General features: G+C 40.9%; 1 pseudogene across 1 annotated transcript; it reads right to left on the bottom strand.

Annotated features, from left to right (window-relative positions):
• Positions 1-3,076: 3,076 nt before the first annotated feature.
• On the bottom strand, positions 3,077-4,074 carry LOC308530921 (procathepsin L-like; annotated as a pseudogene). The gene has a single exon. The product of its transcript is annotated as a procathepsin L-like (transcript).
• Positions 4,075-9,803: the final 5,729 nt, after the last annotated feature.

Here is a 9,803-nt window from a genome sequence, read left to right on the forward strand (position 1 = left end):
TTTAAAAATAGATTTGAAAAGAGAACAATAAAACTTGCACACACTCTGACAGTTTTTCTTGTTCATTTGTCTTTATCGCTAGAAATTTCTGATATCTTTTTCTGACAAAGGAAATCTTTGAAATTCTAACAAAAATGGAGGTTGGGGAAACAATTGCTGGTTTCACTGATTGGCAATAAATGCCCTGTCTGCTGTTTTTGAAATGACTGAACAGGTGTAGCTTATTTTCCCTGGGAATGCTAAACTAGTGTCTACAAAAACAGAGTATAGCAAAGGCTTGAACAATTTTCCAGTGAGATCAGTCAAGTCTTAATCTCCATGACGCCAAAATACTTGGCTGCAAAGTGGAAAGTTTAGTCAACTACCCAGCTGTTTTGTCTCTATGTGTCCCCCAATCTATATGACTGTTCAGAGACTGGTTTCAGACTGTTTGGCTGGTGCCAGGGAGACGCCATCATAGTTGGCAGCTTTCCCCAGTAGCAAATTTTCTTTACACTTCCTCACTCCCTTCCTTAGGCAGCTACAGCCTAGAGCTTTTTGTCATCTCATTTCAACAACAGTTACTTTAAAAAGACAAATCAGTGACTTTACGAAGAGTCATAATATACATCTTTCTTTTTTCTCCTTGGAGCCCATATAGTAACTTCTCAAAACCGCTGATGCAAGAAGGCAGCCTTAAATGCCACAAAGATTATTCCTTATCATAGCAACCTAAAAACTTACATTTCCAGAATAATCGCACCACAACTGATGGACAGTTTTATAATAATTTGTAATAACAATCACTTAACAAGTTAAATGTTTCAGGCTCGCAAGAATATGACATCATCTGAATAGTTTTCTATCACTTAAGAGAAATTTGTTTGATTAGGGCTGACAGATGTATATAAGAAAGCAAGTAGCTTTACTTACAGACTTTTTTTCTTGTTGGGAATATAATGAGATAAAACTAGATCTTAAGATGCTTGCATGTGTATGCCTTTCAAATTATATGCCTACCTTTGTTGCAGAAGTAAAAAGAGAGTAAGTCCATAGTGTGTTATCTGTCCATGGTGGGGTGGGGAGGTGGGAAGTTTGTATCATGGAATTAAACCCTTAAACTCAATTTGTAGAACCACAGACTCTCAGGTTAGCAGGGGTCTTAAGAGTGGCTCTGATCAGCTTTTCTTAACAAGAGAACACTCAAGGTCAAGAGAACATTCAGTTTAGCTCAAGATAATGGAATTAATTGTAAGAATACACATGAACTGGGTCTAAAGCTAAAAATGATAAGGAACCAAGACAGCTCTACACCAGTGATTTCATTAGTCTCTCTCAGACCACATGTTCTCTCTCTCTCAAGGTACCTCTGCCTCTGTTTGCATGTTATGTCCCACCCTCTCAAAATGAACTCCTCTTAATTGCCTCACACTTTCTATTTGTTCATGGTCCTTCATGACTTTTTAGCCTCTCCCTAGCATCAAAATCATTGCAAACTTGCTGGTTCATACTTTATTTCTTAGATTTTTAAAGCCAAGAGAGAAATTTGATTGGTTCTGCACATTTTCCCATACCAAGCCCAATTATATGTCACTGTCAGCCTATGAATTGACAACCTTGGGATCAGATGTCAACCTTGACTGCTCAGCCTAAGGTGGTGCAACATGGTACAAAACTCAGCCATCTTGGCATCAGGAGCGCTGGGTGGGCAGTTCCCATTAGAAAGAAAGGGCTGTGGGGATTGTGCCCTCATTTAATAGTTGAGTTTCCTCTACATTCAGGGTTTCAAACTCCAGTGCCTGTTAGAAATGAATCAGGCTGGCCAAGTCAAGAATATGGATGGTGTGAGTAGGAAAGACTTTGGGGAACTGGAAAGCACAGCCCGGTGCAAAGAGAATGAGGAAACTAGCTCCAGTTGATTGGCTGGCAGGCAAAAAAGAGGACCTAGTATTGGTAGATCTAATTTTTCAACAGAACCCTGAAAACTGATTTTATGTAAAAATCTCCCAAACTGTAATAGTGGCTCAAACTTTTTGAACAATGTGGGCTAACCAAAACATTTCTTTTTCTCCTCCACCTTTCACCCAACTGATGACCCTCAGTCTCTATTCCCTCCTGAACAGTGAGGAAGACAATTTTAAGGAAGTCCATTCTGTCTTCCAACAGTTCTGGTCATTTAAAATTCCTTTTTATATATATATATATATATTTTATTGATTTTTTACAGAGAGGAAGGGAGAGAGATAGAGAGTTAGAAACATCGATGAGAGAAACATCCATCAGCTGCCTCCTGCACATCTCCCACTGGGGATATGCCCGCAACCAAGGCACACGCCCTTGACCGGAATCGAACCTGGGACCCTTCAGTCCGCAGGCTGACGCTCTATCCACTGAGCCAAACCGGTTTCGGCCATTTAAAATTCCTTTATATATTTGAACCTAAATCTGTCTCCCAACAACCTGTCCCTTAGGATGTGAAGGGAACAAATTGAAATCCCTTCCATCTGATAGTGCACTTAAAGACAATTGCCACAGCACACCTACTTCTTCTCATTTCCTTTCTTCAGACGTACCTCATGTGATTTGTTCTCTTCACCATCCTGCATGCCTTGCTCTGAACACACCCCAATGGGATAATGTCTCCCTCAGATGTGATAATTAGGGTCAAAGGTCAGATTACAAGCACAGGATTACAGGACTGCTTCACCTCTCTCACTTGAGACAGTATACTTCTATTAACATAATTTAAGATTATTTTTGATGGCAAATTCATACTATTGATTCAGATTATGTTTAAAGTAAACTTAAGTGCTTAAGGTGTTTTGTTTGTTTGTTCTTCACATGAACACTTACTAAACCTGATTTTTTTTAATAATAAAAATTAAGTTTTATTTTAAAAGGTAAAAATTTAAACATTCTTATAAAAAGAAGTGGTAACATTTTAACCAATATAAAACATCACAGAATTCAAATCACAGTTTCGAACTTCAAGATTCAACTGTTGTATCCCATTAAGTAAAATGTGGTCAGTTTTAAGATAAAAATTCCTCCTTTAGATATCCTGTTTTCAATCAAGTCTTTTTTTATCACCATCATCTCACACAGTAGGATAGCTGGCCATGGTGTCGATTCCACAGTGGTTGCTCCGGTCTTTGGCCATCTTTATGTAGCCATTCTTGCCCCAAGCTTCACCCCAGCTGTTCTTGACAATCCAATATTTATTGTTACTTGATTATTCTTCTTCAAAGCCATAGCCAACTACCAGAATGCCATGATCTAGATCCATGCTGCTGCAGTGCCGCTCATAATAAATGCCATCTTCATAGAACTGGAAGCTAAGATGGCTTGCATCTATAGCCACCTAGATGGGCCCCACGGTTGCCGTTGCCTTCATGAGGGCAGTCTCCTGCTCAGGGATGTCCATGAAGCCAGTGTCATTGGCAACAGAGTCCTCAGGCCTGTATTTGCAGGGTCCAACCTTTACTTGATATGGATAGGACTCCTCTGAGTCCAGGCCACCGTTGGACTTCACATACTGGAAGGCATTATCCATTAGGCCACCATTGCAGCCCTCATTGCCTTGAGCCTGAGAGCAGTCCACAAGGTTCAGCTCACTCAATGAGATAAGTTTGACAGTTTTCCGGAACATCTGTCGCTCAAGGGCACCCGTTGCACTAAATGCCCAACAAGAACCACAGTGACCCTGGTATTTCACAGGGGTTATATAGCCTTCTTTTCGCCAATCCACAGTTGCGGGGATTTCAGTGAGACAAGGTTCCTGGAAAACTCTCCTTTTCTTTCACTTCTGGTTTTGATGGCCATTCATCACCTGCATGAATTCTTCGTTGGTCATGTCACCAAAAGCATTCATTGCCGAGGTGAAGCTCTGTCTCCCTAGGTTGTATTCGTGGTTGTGCAAGTCAATCATTTTCATATTCTTCTCCCACACTGTTCTCCTCCATCTTTCTTCATTCGAGCCATATAGTTTCCTGTGTGTTGCCTTCCACCAGTGCCATCGTGCCTCTAAACTTCCATATAGTTTTGGAGCAGCTGAAGCTATTCCTAAGGGGCAATCAAGAAGAATGAAGGATTCATGTTTCAAAATCTTCAGTGGCGCAGCCGAGCAGGCACAGTCAGCATGTGCACGTCCAGGAGCTCCGACCTAAACCTGATTTTTTTTTTATCAACCTGCCTTTCTGAGGTTGGGTTCTCACAATCTGAGTAAATTCATTATCCCTATTTAATCTCAACTTATTATATTTCACCCAGCCCATTAGCATCTCTGTTGTTGCTGCTATTTTCCAAATCATTAACTTGTCTAGGATTTATTATTTATACTCCAAGAAGTAATACCAAAAAGCAAACCACATATCAGTCTATTTTTTAGATTTGCTTCTCTTTATTTATTTTGTCATTATAATGTAGAAATTTCCTTTTACTCTGAGATGTCTTTTGATAAGTCTTCACTTTTACTTACTGGCCCTTGGAAGATTTGAACTCTGTATTTCTAAAGTTCAGTGCACATATCTGGCTAGGCTCTGTAACCCTCTTCCTGACTGTTGCATAGTCAAACACAGCCACATCATTTTCTCCTCAGTTTCTCATCATTCTTGCATCTCCAATCAGCTATTCTTTGTTGAAGAGAATTAAGTCCACGACAACAGTTTCCCTCATTTCTCTTCTGACTTCTGAGAATTAAAATAGTAAGCATGATCTGCTTCCAGCTATGATGGAGTGAATAATATCAGATAAATCCCCCGCTGAGAACAATTATAAAAGCTGGATAGAATACAAAGGCCAACTGTTGGAAAGCACTGGATAGCAACCAAATCATCCATGGCTCCAAAGAGGCCAAGATCCTGAAGACATGAGAAATGCATTGAAATGTGCCTAATAGTCTGTGCAAAATTTCCCCTGAGGCATTTTATGATTTCTCAATTTTTGCGTATACAGACCTAATATTGCAGGTTGGGTCCCCTCAGATAGAGATTAGTAAGCACCGGGCTCATTAGGGGATGTTTTGGGACCAACCTCTGTGGAAAGGAAAAGGAGGCAGAGTTGTATTGCAGGCTCATCCTCTATTGACTCCACAGGCATCTCTAGAGCTAGAACAAAACTTCTTAAGTTGTCCTGAATTGCTGCACAGGGGCACATATTTATACTCCCAAGTCAAGAAATAATTGGGTGCAGGCTGGAGGTGGACCTTGGGGAAAACAGTTTTTTTCAGGAGAGACAATCACCAAAGAGGACTGACAATTGAAGACGGTTTCTGATACTTAGCTTATGGACATCATCTTTCATTCCTGAAGGGGCATCTGGTATTATAGCACCCATCATACCTAGAGACTGAAAAACCAAGCAGAAATGAGCCTCTAAGAAGTTAAAAAGCTAAGCATTAACTTCAGTAGTGTTATGGTGCTAGAACAATGATGGCGAACCTATGACACGCGTGTCAGAAGTGACATGTGAACTCATTTTTTTGGTTGATTTTTCTTTGTTAAATGGCATTTAAATATATAAAATAAATATCAAAAATATAAGTCTTTGTTTTACTATGGTCGCAAATATCAAAAAATTTCTATATGTGACATGGCACCAGAGTTAAGTTAGGGTTTTTCAAAATGCTGGCAGGCCAAGCTCAGAAGGTTAGCCATCACTGTGCTAGAGACACAAAAATTGGACTTCAGAGTGTCTAAGAAGGAAGTACACTGATAAACACCTGAGATTCCAGGTGAGAACTTGGAAGAACTACTCCATGGAAATAAGGGAAAACATGAAATAAGTAACCAGTTGTTGATCAGATCAAGGTGATCATCAAACTCTACCAGGCAACCAAAAGAAAATTAAATCCAGGAATCCAAGATGGCGGTTGACAGCCTGACCTGTCCAAGGAGCAGCAGCTGCACAAGAGGTCTGCCTACATCTGAGGAGCAGCAGCCCTGTGCAGCCTGCCCCCATCTGAGGAGCAGCAGTTGCACATAACCCGCAACCTGCACCAGTCCGAGGAGCAGCAGCTGCGCAAGCATCTTGCCCTCGTCCAAGCAGCAGCAGCTGCATGAGCAGCCTGCCCAATCCGAGGAGCAGCAGCTGTGTGAGCAGCCAGCCCACATCTGAGGAGCAGCAGTTCTGCAAGCAGCCCATCCCCATTCAAGGAGCAGCAGCAGCCCACAATGGTCCAAGGAGCAGCAGCCACACGAGTAGACCGCCCACATCCAAGGAGCAGCAGCCCTGCACAGCACGCACAGGTCCGAGGAGCAGAGCCATGCACAGCCTGCACCTGTCTGACGAGCAGCAGCTGGGTGAGTGGCCTGTCCCCATCCGAGGAGGAGCAGCCACACATGCAGCTCACTCCCGTCTGAAGAGCAGCAGCCTCATGATCAGCACACCCTCTGTATGAGGAACAGCAGCTGGGTGAGAAGCATCCCCCTACCAGACAGAGGAGCCACCACGGCTGTGAACAGCACCCACCAGAGCAGCTGCTGCCAACTGAGGAGCCGCTACTACCACAACAGCCCAAGGAGCAACCGCAGCCCAAGGAGCCACTGCTACCCAAGGGGCAGCCCCAGAACGACTCAACATCTAGATCTGTAGGTGAGATCAAACATGGGTAGACAAACCCCCAAAGGAAAGAAAAGGAGGAATCGCCAGAAAAGCTGCTAAGTGAAACAGAGGCATGCAACATGTCAGAAAAAGAATTCAGATTAAGGGTCCTAGAGTACATACACTGGATGGAGGAAAAAATCAACAACTTAAGCAAGAATCAAGAAGAAACAGATGAAAAAGTCAACAACTTATGCAAGAATCAAAAAGAAATGCATGAAAAAATCAATAACTTATGTAAGAATCAAGAAGAAATGAAGAGTGATATAGCTGCAATAGAAAACACCATGAAAGGTTTCAACAGTAGACCAGGAGAAGGTCAGGAACGAATTAGCAAATTAGAAGACAGGGAAGCAAAACACACCCAAACTGAACTGCAATTGGAGAAAACAATTAAAAGACAGGAGGAGAGCCTAAGGGAGCTATGGGACAACATGAAACAAAACAACATATGAATAATAGGGGTGCCAGAATAACAGGAAAAGGAACAAGGGTTAAAAACCTATTTGAGGAAATAATGTCAGAAAAATTCCCTGAGGTGAGGAAGAAAAAAGTCACACAAGCACAGAGAGTCCCAAACAAGATGAACCCAAAAAGACCCACACCAAGACACATCATAATTACCATGGCTAATGTACAGGACAAAGAGAGAATCTTAAAGGCTGCAGGAGAGACATGGAAAGTTACATACAAGGGATCTCCCATTAGATTATCAAATTATTTCTCAACAGAAACACATCAGGTCAGAAAGAATGGATGGAATTTTACAAAGTGATGCAAAGCAAGGAACTGAATCCAAGAATACTCTATCCAGCAAGGCGATCATTCAAAATTGAAGGGGGAATAAGAAGATACACAGACAAAGAAAGGCTAAGGAAGTTTATCACCACCAAGCCAGCAATGCAAAAAATGCTAAAGGGACTGGTGTAAAAAGAAGAAATGAAAAGCTAAGAAAGAAAACAGGCACAAAAAATAGAAACAGCTACAAACAAGTACCTTTCGATAATAACTTTAAATATAAATGGACTAAATGCTCCAATCAAAAGACATCGAGGGGCTGAATGGATTAAAAAAAACATGACCCATATATTTGCTGTCTAAAGGAGGCCTACCTCAGAATAAGGGACTCACACAGACTGAAAGTAAAGGGATGGAAAATTACCTTTCAGGCAAATGGAAATGAAAAAAAAGGTGGGGTAGTAATACTTATATAGGACAAAGTAGACCTCAAAGTGAAGGCCATAACAAGAGATAAAGAAGGCCACATCATAGTACTAAAGGGGTCGATACAACAAGAGGATATAACCCTGATAAACATATATGCACCCAATGCAGGAACACCCAAATACATAAAAAAAAAACCTCCTGGAAGATATCAAGGGAGAGATCAACAACAATAAAATAATAGTAGGGGACTTTAATGCACCACTGAAATCACTGGATTAATCCTCTAGATAAAAATCAGCAAAGAAACAGCAATCCTAAATGACTCACTAGATCAGATGGACTTAATTGACATCTTCAGAACATTTCAGCCACAAAGCCTTGGAATATACGTTCGTCTCAAGTGCACATGGGACATTTTCAAAAATAGACCACATATTGGGTCACAAGCAAAGCCTCCCAAAATTCAAGAAGATTGAAATCATACCAAGCATCTTCTCAGACCACAAGGGCATAATATTAGAAATAAACTACAATAAAAACAACCCAAAACACTCAAACACTTGGAAGCTGAATAGCATGCTATTAAATATTGATTGGGTTACCAATGATATCAAAGAAGAAATTAAAAACATCCTGGAAACTAATGACAATGAAAAAAAACAATCGAAAACCTATGGAACACAATGAAAGCAGTCCTGAGAGGGAAGTTTATAGCTCTACAGGCCTACCTCAAAAAACAAGAAAAAATGGTAGTAAATAATCTAACTCTACATCTCAAAGAATTAGAAAGAGAGCAACAAGAAAATCTGAGACACCCCTGCGCCTAGGACTGGGGCAGCCATTCTCTCCAGAGAGTGAGACTCCTCCCCCCAGGCCTCAGGCAAGGAGCACAGCCACACCCAGATTCCGCCCTGAACGAGATCAAGGATTAAAATAATCTGATCAGTCCCTGGGAGTTAACAGGGTCTGGCCTATAGAGGGATTTTCAATCACATCAACAACACAGAGCGGGTAACTATTAAGGAACCAGCTCTGGATAGTTGACCTCTCCAAATCAGTTTTAAGTGCAATAGAGACGCCGTATAGCCTCAGAGGCCAACCCCAGAACACTGCCACCCAGAGGCTGAGCCACAAACTGACTCTTTGCTAAACACAAAATAAGGCAGTCTGGGAAACAAATACAGCCTGCTTTAAAATAAGGGTTGTGGTTTACAACACAGAGAAACAGTGTATCACAGGGAAACTCAACACTCTCCTGAATACCTGGCAGGACTAAAGGCGAGCCAGACTGAAGAATAGAAGAAACGAAGGACCTTCACTACTGCAATTTTTTTTTCTTTTTTCACCTTTTAACTAAGAAAGCAATTTTTTTTTCATTTTTTTCTTCTTTTTTTTTCTTTTTTCTTTTTTTTCTTCTTTTTCCATCACCTAATTTTACCCTTTTAATTACTACCTTCTTATTTTTAACCAGTATTATTACTGCTACCATTTTATCATTTTTTAAAGTGCCATTTTATTTTTTCTTTATTTTATTTTTTGGGATTAGTGTCCTCCATTCTATTTTCATCGTTATATTATTGGTTGTTTCTAGTTTGCATCCATATAAAGGGAGCTGTTGCTGGAATTTGTTGGGATTAGTGGCAGTTCTATAGGAGTATTCTCCTCATATAAAAAGTCTCATCCCTTCTTCCACTTCATTCTCTCTTTTCGCTCTTTTCTTTTCTTTTCTTTTCTCACTTTTATTTTCCCCCCTCCTTCTTTCCAATTTCATTTTTGCACTCCTTTTTTTGGTCCCTACTTTTCTTTTCTTTTTTCTCTTTTATCTTTTTCTCTTCCTTCTTCCTTATCCACCAATTCTCTTAATTCGGGTGGTCACCTTTATTTAGGGTTATTAATATCGCGAATGTATTTGTGTTTAGTGCCTGGTATGTGGTGCCTTGTTGTGTTGTATTTTGTGCCTTTAAATCAACGCAGCAGACCCAAAAACAGCAGCTTCCTGAGCAACACACCCTCTGCTGAGAAACAGCAGCTGTACGTGAAACCTCCCCCCACCAGCC

This window comes from Myotis nattereri, assembly GCF_964212035.1.
Source record: "Myotis nattereri genome assembly, chromosome: 1".
Lineage (NCBI taxonomy): Eukaryota > Metazoa > Chordata > Mammalia > Chiroptera > Vespertilionidae > Myotis > Myotis nattereri.